Raw genomic sequence first — 10000 nt, 5'->3', positions numbered from 1 at the left:
TGTCGCATTAGCTGAGCCGACGGGGACGGCCGATACGAAGTCATGTACACGCTTGGGGTAAAGCTACAATGGGCCTTTGCAGCCACCGTCGGGCTGGGCACATGGCCTCCCCCCCCCCATGACGAGGGAGGTTGGCGCCGGTTCCAACCTGGGCTTGCAAGCAGTAATGCATGACAGACAGCCAGCGACAAACAAAAGTCGAAAGGAGCCCACCTTTTGCCAGGCACAGACCGTTAAGGTCACGGACACGCTTGGGTGGTTAAGCTACAGTGACCCTTTCTAGCCGCCTTCGTCGTGTCTGCTGGGCACACATGGCCTTCCCCCCCCTGCCCGTGACAGGGGAGAGGTTGGTGTGCCAGGTCCGACTGGAGTTTGCAAACCATAGCGTTCAAGATACATGCACACACTCAGCCCTCCAGCTCTAAAAGGGTGACGTGTTTTGGTGCTCAGTTGCTAGAGAAATCTCGTGTTCAGCTACCAGAACGGGACTTGCTGTGCACATTCCCGCTCCACTCGAGACGGCAGACACCCGGGCTCTGGAGCTTGAATCGGACCTCTGTTAGACAACACAGGTGGACTTCTCGGCCTCACAAGAGAGCAATACGCCAGCGGGTGAACAGGAGAGTCGTGCCGACAAAACCCACTGACTTTTAAAACTGTCCGTCTGCCACTTGGGACAGAGAGAGAGAGGAACCTGACGAGCCTGAACACCAGCCTTGGCTGGACCGCTCGGGCCCTCCCATGTCGGACGCGAGTCGCCAAATCGATCGGAAGAGAGTACCGATTCCTCTCAAAAAGTCTGCGTGCCCGTTATTATAAAAGCAGCCCACCGGCCGCGGTGCCTTGCCCACAAACACACTTGGTGTCTGGGGTGATTCAGAGCCGCCGCGGCTCGAAAGTGTCAACCTGTTTTAAAGTCATCGCTATGCCGGCACAGGTGACTTTCAAGTTAAAGAGTTCTCTTTATTGGCTTTCAAAAAAATCTGCAAAGTGTCACAGAGATTTTGAGAAACTCTTTTTTTTCTTTATATTATTATAATATAATATAATGTGTATATGTTTTCGAAAAGCATCCACCAGCAATCCATGGTGAGCCTCTCTCTGCTGGCAAGCTCCTCCTGCCTGAGCCCGACGCTGTCGAGGCTCAACACGATTTCAGACTGACAAAGAGTTCGAAAATTGCCGCCTGATGTAGCTTTAAATGCTGACAGGTGACTTCCGAGTGCTCTTGTAAAGGTCTCCGCTTTGAAATTGAGAGCCTTTTGCAAAGTGTCACTTTTTCAGGCACTCTTAAAGTGCACCTGGGCTGTCAGAGAAAGCTCTGAAAATCGTGTTCTCGAAAATCTCCGGGTACCCGACCAATCCCTAGGTGCCCGAATGACAAGTGTCAATTCGGCAGGACGGCCTCCCACCTCCGGCCGCAGATGCGTCACTAAATCCCCGCAACGGGGGCTTTCTCATTTCGGCATAGGGGCTTCCGCGGCCAACTCATTAACCTGTGCTCGGACTTTTTGTGCCACAAGTGCAAGGGACCGTTTGCCGGCAGCTACTCGCACCCCCCCGCCCAGGGGGGGAATCCTCTGACCGGAGATCCGAAACGCCGGCCGAATCCATCCCCGTCGGACTTCCGAAGGGGTTCCCTCGACCGACTGACTTCCGAACTCCTTTCTGGGCTTAAACGGGTGGAATTCGGACCCTCTCGCAAGGGAGCCGAAGCCCGCCAGCCCCGGGAGGCCTCGGGGCCGCCGTTTTCAAGCCCGACCAAAAAACCCGAAAAATGGGGAAAAATGGGAAAAATTCCCACTCCCAAAAGGCTTAAAAGTCGGTTGGGCGGCAGCCCGCGTCGGTCTCTGCAGACCTGGAGGCGCTAGACACAAGTCTGGTAAACAGGCTAAGTCTCGACATGCCACCTCTTACTATCCTGCAGGTACCCCGCCAATCCCCCCGGAACCGGCTGGCAATTGGCGAATCAGCGGGACGAATTTGAATTCGTGACCGACTCTCTGACACCGAATCGCCGCAAACGCGTTTCGATTTTTCGGCTTCGGTACCTCCCATCAGACTTTGACTGGCCATATCTCCGGACTCACGTGTCGCAGCCGGGACCTTCAGGTACCGTTCGACGCGTCTAACCCTGCCCCGTCGAATGGCGCCCCTCGCGGTGTGGTCCGATTTCCGCATTTTGGTCAGATTTGCCTCCAAAGTTTTCAGATTGAGTTGACGAATGCCCCCTACGGGGTAACCTCTTGCCCTTTCGGACCTGGTCCCTGTGACTTAATTTCCGCCTTTTGCTCAATCGTTTCCCCATTTATAATTAATTTTAAAAATCGGGTTACTCAGTTCTGGTTTACCAGTTCCCTCTTCGGACTTCGTTTTTGGTTAATCATTTCCGGTTCACCAGTTCCCGTTTTGGACTTAGTCTCTGCGGGCCGTTTCTCATCTTTTGGTTCATCAGTTCCCCTCTTTTAATAATTTTTTGGCTGCTTTCGTTTGATCATTTCCCTGCCTTCTGGGTAACTTTTCCCCCTTAGGACTTCATCGCCGCACATTGTTTTCGACTTCTGGTTGATCATTTCACCCCTTTTAATCATTTTTGCAACTTTTGGTTAACCATTTCCCCCAGCTTCTGGTTAACCATTTCCCCTTTGGGACTTAGTCTCTGAGCATTCTTTTGGGATTCTGGTTAATCATTTGCCAATTTTAAAAAAATGTTGCCACTTTTGTTTAATGCTTTCTGGTCAACCTTTCCCTCTTTCAGACTTCACCGCGGCACATTGCTTTAGCCTCCTGGTTAATCATTTCACCCCTTTTAATCATTTTTGCAACTTTTGGTTAACCATTTCCCCCAGCTTCTGGTTAACCATTTCCCCTTTGGGACTTAGTCTCTGAGCATTCTTTTGGGATTCTGGTTAATCATTTGCCACTTTTTTAAAAATGTTGCCGCTTTTGTTTAATGCTTTCCCTGCTTTGTGGTCAACCTTTTCCCCTTTAGGACTTCACCGCGGCACATTGCTTCAGCCTCCTGGTTAATCATTTCACCCCTTTTAATCATTTTTGCAACTTTTGGTTAACCATTTCCCCCAGCTTCTGGTTAACCATTTCCCCTTTGGGACTTAGTCTCTGAGCATTCTTTTGGGATTCTGGTTAATCATTTGCCACTTTTTAAAAAATGTTGCCACTTTTGTTTAATGCTTTCTGGTCAACCTTTCCCTCTTTCAGACTTCACCGCGGCACATTGCTTCAGCCTCCTGGTTAATCATTTCACCCCTTTTAATCATTTTTGCAACTTTTGGTTAACCATTTCCCCCAGCTTCTGGTTAACCATTTCCCCTTTGGGACTTAGTCTCTGAGCATTCTTTTGGGATTCTGGTTAATCATTTGCCAATTTTTTTAAAATGTTGCCGCTTTTGTTTAATGCTTTCTGGTCAACCTTTCCCTCTTTCAGACTTCACCGCGGCACATTGCTTTAGCCTCCTGGTTAATCATTTCACCCCTTTTAATCATTTTTGCAACTTTTGGTTAACCATTTCCCCCAGCTTCTGGTTAACCATTTCCCCTTTGGGACTTAGTCTCTGAGCATTCTTTTGGGATTCTGGTTAATCATTTGCCAATTTTTAAAAAATGTTGCCACTTTTGTTTAATGCTTTCTGGTCAACCTTTCCCTCTTTCAGACTTCACCGCGGCACATTGCTCCAGCCTCCTGGTTAATCATTTCACCCCTTTTAATCATTTTTGCAACTTTTGGTTAACCATTTCCCCCAGCTTCTGGTTAACCATTTCCCCTTTGGGACTTAGTCTCTGAGCATTCTTTTGGGATTCTGGTTAATCATTTGCCAATTTTTTAAAAATGTTGCCGCTTTTGTTTAATGCTTTCTGGTCAACCTTTCCCTCTTTCAGACTTCACCGCGGCACATTGCTTTAGCCTCCTGGTTAATCATTTCACCCCTTTTAATCATTTTTGCAACTTTTGGTTAACCATTTCCCCCAGCTTCTGGTTAACCATTTCCCCTTTGGGACTTAGTCTCTGAGCATTCTTTTGGGATTCTGGTTAATCATTTGCCAATTTTTAAAAAATGTTGCCACTTTTGTTTAATGCTTTCTGGTCAACCTTTGCCTCTTTCAGACTTCCCCGCGGCACATTGCTTCAGCCTCCTGGTTAATCATTTCACCCCTTTTAATCATTTTTGCAACTTTTGGTTAACCATTTCCCCCAGCTTCTGGTTAACCATTTCCCCTTTGGGACTTAGTCTCTGAGCATTCTTTTGGAATTCTGGTTAATCATTTGCCAATTTTTAAAAAATGTTGCCGCTTTTGTTTAATGCTTTCTGGTCAACCTTTCCCTCTTTCAGACTTCACCGCGGCACATTGCTTTAGCCTCCTGGTTAATCATTTCACCCCTTTTAATCATTTTTGCAACTTTTGGTTAACCATTTCCCCCAGCTTCTGGTTAACCATTTCCCCTTTGGGACTTGGTCTCTGAGCATTCTTTTGGGATTCTGGTTAATCATTTGCCACTTTTTAAAAAATGTTGCCGCTTTTGTTTAATCGTTTCCCTGATATGTGGTCAACCTTTTCCCCTTTCAGACTTCATCGCCGCGCATTGTTGTCGACTTCTGGTTAATCATTTTTCCCCTTTAAATCTTTTTTTGCCACTTTTGGTTCACCTTTTCACCCAGCTTCTGGTTAACCATTTGCCCCATTTTACTGAATTTTTCCGCTTTGGTTTAATCATTTCCCTGCTTTCTTGTCAACCTTTTCCCCTTTCAGACTTCACCGCGGCACATTGCTTTAGCCTCCTGGTTAATCATTTCACCCCTTTTAATCATTTTTGCAACTTTTGGTTAACCATTTCCCCCAGCTTCTGGTTAACCATTTCCCCTTTGGGACTCAGTCTCTGAGCATTCTTTTGGGATTCTGGTTAATCATTTGCCACTTTTTAAAAAATGTTGCCGCTTTTGTTTAATGCTTTCCCTGCTTTGTGGTCAACCTTTTCCCCTTTAGGACTTCACCGCGGCACATTGCTTCAGCCTCCTGGTTAATCATTTCACCCCTTTTAATCATTTTTGCAACTTTTGGTTAACCATTTCCCCCAGCTTCTGGTTAACCATTTCCCCTTTGGGACTTAGTCTCTGAGCATTCTTTTGGGATTCTGGTTAATCATTTGCCAATTTTTTAAAAATGTTGCCACTTTTGTTTAATGCTTTCTGGTCAACCTTTCCCTCTTTCAGACTTCACCGCGGCACATTGCTTTAGCCTCCTGGTTAATCATTTCACCCCTTTTAATCATTTTTGCAACTTTTGGTTAACCATTTCCCCCAGCTTCTGGTTAACCATTTCCCCTTTGGGACTCAGTCTCTGAGCATTCTTTTGGGATTCTGGTTAATCATTTGCCACTTTTTTAAAAATGTTGCCGCTTTTGTTTAATGCTTTCCCTGCTTTGTGGTCAACCTTTTCCCCTTTAGGACTTCACCGCGGCACATTGCTTCAGCCTCCTGGTTAATCATTTCACCCCTTTTAATCATTTTTGCAACTTTTGGTTAACCATTTCCCCCAGCTTCTGGTTAACCATTTCCCCTTTGGGACTTAGTCTCTGAGCATTCTTTTGGGATTCTGGTTAATCATTTGCCACTTTTTAAAAAATGTTGCCGCTTTTGTTTAATGCTTTCTGGTCAACCTTTCCATCTTTCAGACTTCACCGCGGCACATTGCTTTAGCCTCCTGGTTAATCATTTCACCCCTTTTAATCATTTTTGCAACTTTTGGTTAACCATTTCCCCCAGCTTCTGGTTAACCATTTCCCCTTTGGGACTCAGTCTCTGAGCATTCTTTTGGGATTCTGGTTAATCATTTGCCACTTTTTAAAAAATGTTGCCGCTTTTGTTTAATGCTTTCCCTGCTTTGTGGTCAACCTTTTCCCCTTTAGGACTTCACCGCGGCACATTGCTTCAGCCTCCTGGTTAATCATTTCACCCCTTTTAATCATTTTTGCAACTTTTGGTTAACCATTTCCCCCAGCTTCTGGTTAACCATTTCCCCTTTGGGACTTAGTCTCTGAGCATTCTTTTGGGATTCTGGTTAATCATTTGCCAATTTTTTAAAAATGTTGCCACTTTTGTTTAATGCTTTCTGGTCAACCTTTCCCTCTTTCAGACTTCACCGCGGCACATTGCTTTAGCCTCCTGGTTAATCATTTCACCCCTTTTAATCATTTTTGCAACTTTTGGTTAACCATTTCCCCCAGCTTCTGGTTAACCATTTCCCCTTTGGGACTCAGTCTCTGAGCATTCTTTTGGGATTCTGGTTAATCATTTGCCACTTTTTTAAAAATGTTGCCGCTTTTGTTTAATGCTTTCCCTGCTTTGTGGTCAACCTTTTCCCCTTTAGGACTTCACCGCGGCACATTGCTTCAGCCTCCTGGTTAATCATTTCACCCCTTTTAATCCTTTTTCCCACTTTTGGTTCACCATTTCACCCAGCTTCTGGTTAACCATTTCCCCTTTGGGACTTAGTCCCTGAGCATTCTTTTGGGATTCTGGTTAATCATTTGCCACTTTTTAAAAAATTTTGCCGCTTTTGTTTAATCGTTTCCCTGCTATGTGGTCAACCTTTTCCCCTTTCAGACTTCATCGCCGCGCATTGTTGTCGACTTCTGGTTAATCATTTTTCCCCTTTAAATCTTTTTTTGCCACTTTTGGTTCACCTTTTCACCCAGCTTCTGGTTAACCATTTGCCCCATTTTACTGAATTTTTCCGCTTTGGTTTAATCATTTCCCTGCTTTCTTGTCAACCTTTTCCCCTTTTGGACTTCGCCGCCGCACTTTGCTTTTGCCTTCTGGTTAAACATTTCTCCCCTTTTAATCCTTTTTCCCACTTTTGGTTCACCAGTTCACCCAGCTTCTGGTTCACCATTTCCCCTTTGGGACTTAAGTCTCTGAGCATTCTTTTGGGATTCTGGTTAACCATTTGCCACTTTTTAAAAAATGTTGCCGCTTTTGTTTAATGCTTTCCCTGCTTTCTGGTCAACCTTTTCCCCTTTAGGACTTCACCGCGGCACATTGCTTTAGCCTCCTGGTTAATCATTTCACCCCTTTTAATCCTTTTTCCCACTTTGGGTTGGACAGTTCACCCAGCTACTGGTTAACCATTTCCCCTTTGGGACTTAAGTCTCTGAGCATTCTTTTGTGATTCTGGTTCACCATTTGTCCCTTTTTAAAAGATATTGCTGCTTTTGATTAAACCTTTCCCTGCTTTGCGGTCGACCTATTCCTCTTTCAGACTTCATCGCCGCACCTTGTTTTCGACATCTGGTTCAACATTTCTCCCCTTTTAATCCTTTTTCCCACTTTTGGTTAAGCAGTTCACCCAGCTTCTGGTTCACCATTTGCCCCTTTTTACTGAATTTTTCTGCTTTTGTTTAATCATTTCCCTGCTTTGCGGTCGACCTATTCCTCTTTCAGACTTCATCGCCGCGCATTGTTTTCGACATCTGGTTAAACATTTCTCCCCTTTTAATCCTTTTTCCCACTTTTGGTTAAGCAGTTCACCCAACTTCTGGTTAACCATTTGCCCCTTCTTACTGAATTTTTCTGCTTTTGTTTAATCATTTCCCTGCTTTCTTGTCAACCTTTTCCCCTTTTGTACTTCGCCGCCGCACTTTGCTTTTGCCTTCTGGTTAAACATTTCTCCCCTTTTAATCCTTTTTCCCACTTTTGGTTCACCAGTTCACCCAGCTTCTGGTTAAGCATTTCCCCTTTGGGACTTAAGTCTCTGAGCATTCTTTTGGGATTCTGGTTAACCATTTGCCACTTTTTAAAAAATGTTGCCGCTTTTGTTTAATCGTTTCCCTGCTTTCCGGTCAACCTTTTCCCCTTACGACTTCGCCGCCGCACTTTGCTTTCGCCTTCTGGTTAATCATTTCACCCCTTTTAATCCTTTTTCCCACTTTTGGTTAAACAGTTCACCCAGCTTCTGGTTAACCATTTGCCCCTTTGGGACTTAAGTCTCTGAGCATTCTTTTGGGATTCTGGTAAACCATTTGTCCCTTTTTAAAAAATGCTGCTGCTTTTGTTTAATGCTTGCCCTGCTTTGCGGTCGATCATTTCACCCCTTTTAATCCATTTTTGCCACTTTGGGTTAAACAGTTCACACAACTTCTGGTTCACCATTTCACATTTCGGAACTTTTATTCCCACCATTACTTTGGGCTTCTGGTTCATCATTTCACGCTGTTTTACAAATCTTTGCCGCTTCACTTTTAATCCACAAACCGGGGCTCGCTTTCGGGTGGGGGGGGGGGGGGGGTAGCGGGTTTGGGCCGGGCACTCGACATCCCGGTGTGCGACCGGGTTCGTTCTGGTACCGCTCGGTGCCCCTCGTCCTGCTCTTGCCGCGGAAGCAAACCAGACGACCGTCGGTCTCACGCCCGAGGGGAGAGGAGGCGTAAAGCGGTTTGCAGCCTTTCGCTGTACCTCCGGCGGGCAGCGCCGCACCTCCGAGTGCTCGGTACCGTTCGCTGCGCCTCGTCCGGCCGCACGCAGCGAGCCAAACCCGGAGGAAATCGGCCTGTGCCTTCTCGAGATATGGGCCTCCGGGTGGGACGGACAAACCGGGGCCCCGAGCTCGCTTTCGGCGGCCCGGCACTCGACTTCCCGGTGTCCGAACGTGATCCTTCCGGTACCCTTCGGTGCCCCTTGCCCGACTCTAGCTCCCGTGCTGAAGCGGAGTCGGTCGGCCTGACGGCCTGCCGAGTTAACCAGCGGAAAGCGGTGCGCAGCCTTTCGCTTGCAGCTCCGGCGGGCAGCGCCGCACCTCCGGCTGCTCAGTGCCGTCCGCTGCTCCCCTTCCGGCTGCACGCAGCGAACCATACCCGGAGGAAATCGGCCTCGGCCTTCCGGAGATATGGGCCTGCGAGTGGGACCAATAAATCGGTGCACATTTCCGGCTCGGTTTCCGGCCTCGGCACTATCAGTTCACGCCGTCCGACCGACGTCGTTCTGGCACGGTTCCGTTGCTCCTTGATCCGGTCCAGCCACGGTAATCAGCCGAAGATGGTGGGGGGGACACATTGCCCGCCGAGTTAGCCGGAGGAAATCGGCCTCGGACTTCCTCAGATATCAGCCTCCGGGTGGGACAGACAAACCGGGGACCCGAGCACGCTTTCGGCGGCCCGCTGGTCGACTTCCCGGTGTGCGACCGGGTTCGTTCCGGTACCGTTCGCTGCCCCTCGTCCTGCTCTAGCCGCGGAACCAAACCCGACGACCGTCGGTCTCACGCCCGCGGAGGGAGGCGGCGGAAAGTGGTTTGCAGCCTTTCGCTGTACCTCCGGCGGGCAGCGCCCGACCTCCGAGTGCTCGGTACCGTCCGCTGCGCCTGGTCCGGCCGCACACAACGAGCCATACCCGGTGGAAATCGGCCTGTGCCTTCCGGAGATATGGGCCTCCGGGTGGGACGGACAAACCGGGGCCCCGAGCGGTGGCACCCTGCTCGCTTTCGTCGGCCCGGCACTCGACTTCCCGGTGTGCGAACGTCATCGTTCCGGTACCCTTCGGTGCCCCTTGCCCCACTCTAGCTCCGGTGCTAAAGCGGAGTCGGTCGGTCTCACGGACGCCGAGTTAGCAGGCGGAAAGCGGTGCGCAGCCTTTCGCTGTCACTCCGGCGGGCAGCACCGCACCTCCGAGTGCTCGGTACCGAACGCTGCGCCTCCTCCTGCCGCACGCAACGAGCCATACCCGGAGGAAATCGGCCTCGGCGTTCCGGAGTTATCCGCCTCCGAGTGGGCCTGACCAAGCGGGGTGAACTGGAAATCATTAACCAACGTACTTCCAGGTTTTCACCCGCAGAGGGCAGCACTCTCTTCTCCGTTTTAAACTGGGCCGACCCGGCTCCGTTTCGAGACCCGGCACTCGACTTCCCGGTGTGCGACCGGGTTCGTTCCGGTACCGTTCGCTGCCCCTCGTCCTGCTCGAGCCGCGGAACCAAACCCGATGACCGTCGGTCTCAC

This window comes from Heptranchias perlo, unplaced genomic scaffold, assembly GCF_035084215.1.
Source record: "Heptranchias perlo isolate sHepPer1 unplaced genomic scaffold, sHepPer1.hap1 HAP1_SCAFFOLD_255, whole genome shotgun sequence".
NCBI lineage: Eukaryota > Metazoa > Chordata > Chondrichthyes > Hexanchiformes > Hexanchidae > Heptranchias > Heptranchias perlo.
Note: the sequence above shows the minus strand (reverse complement) of the source record.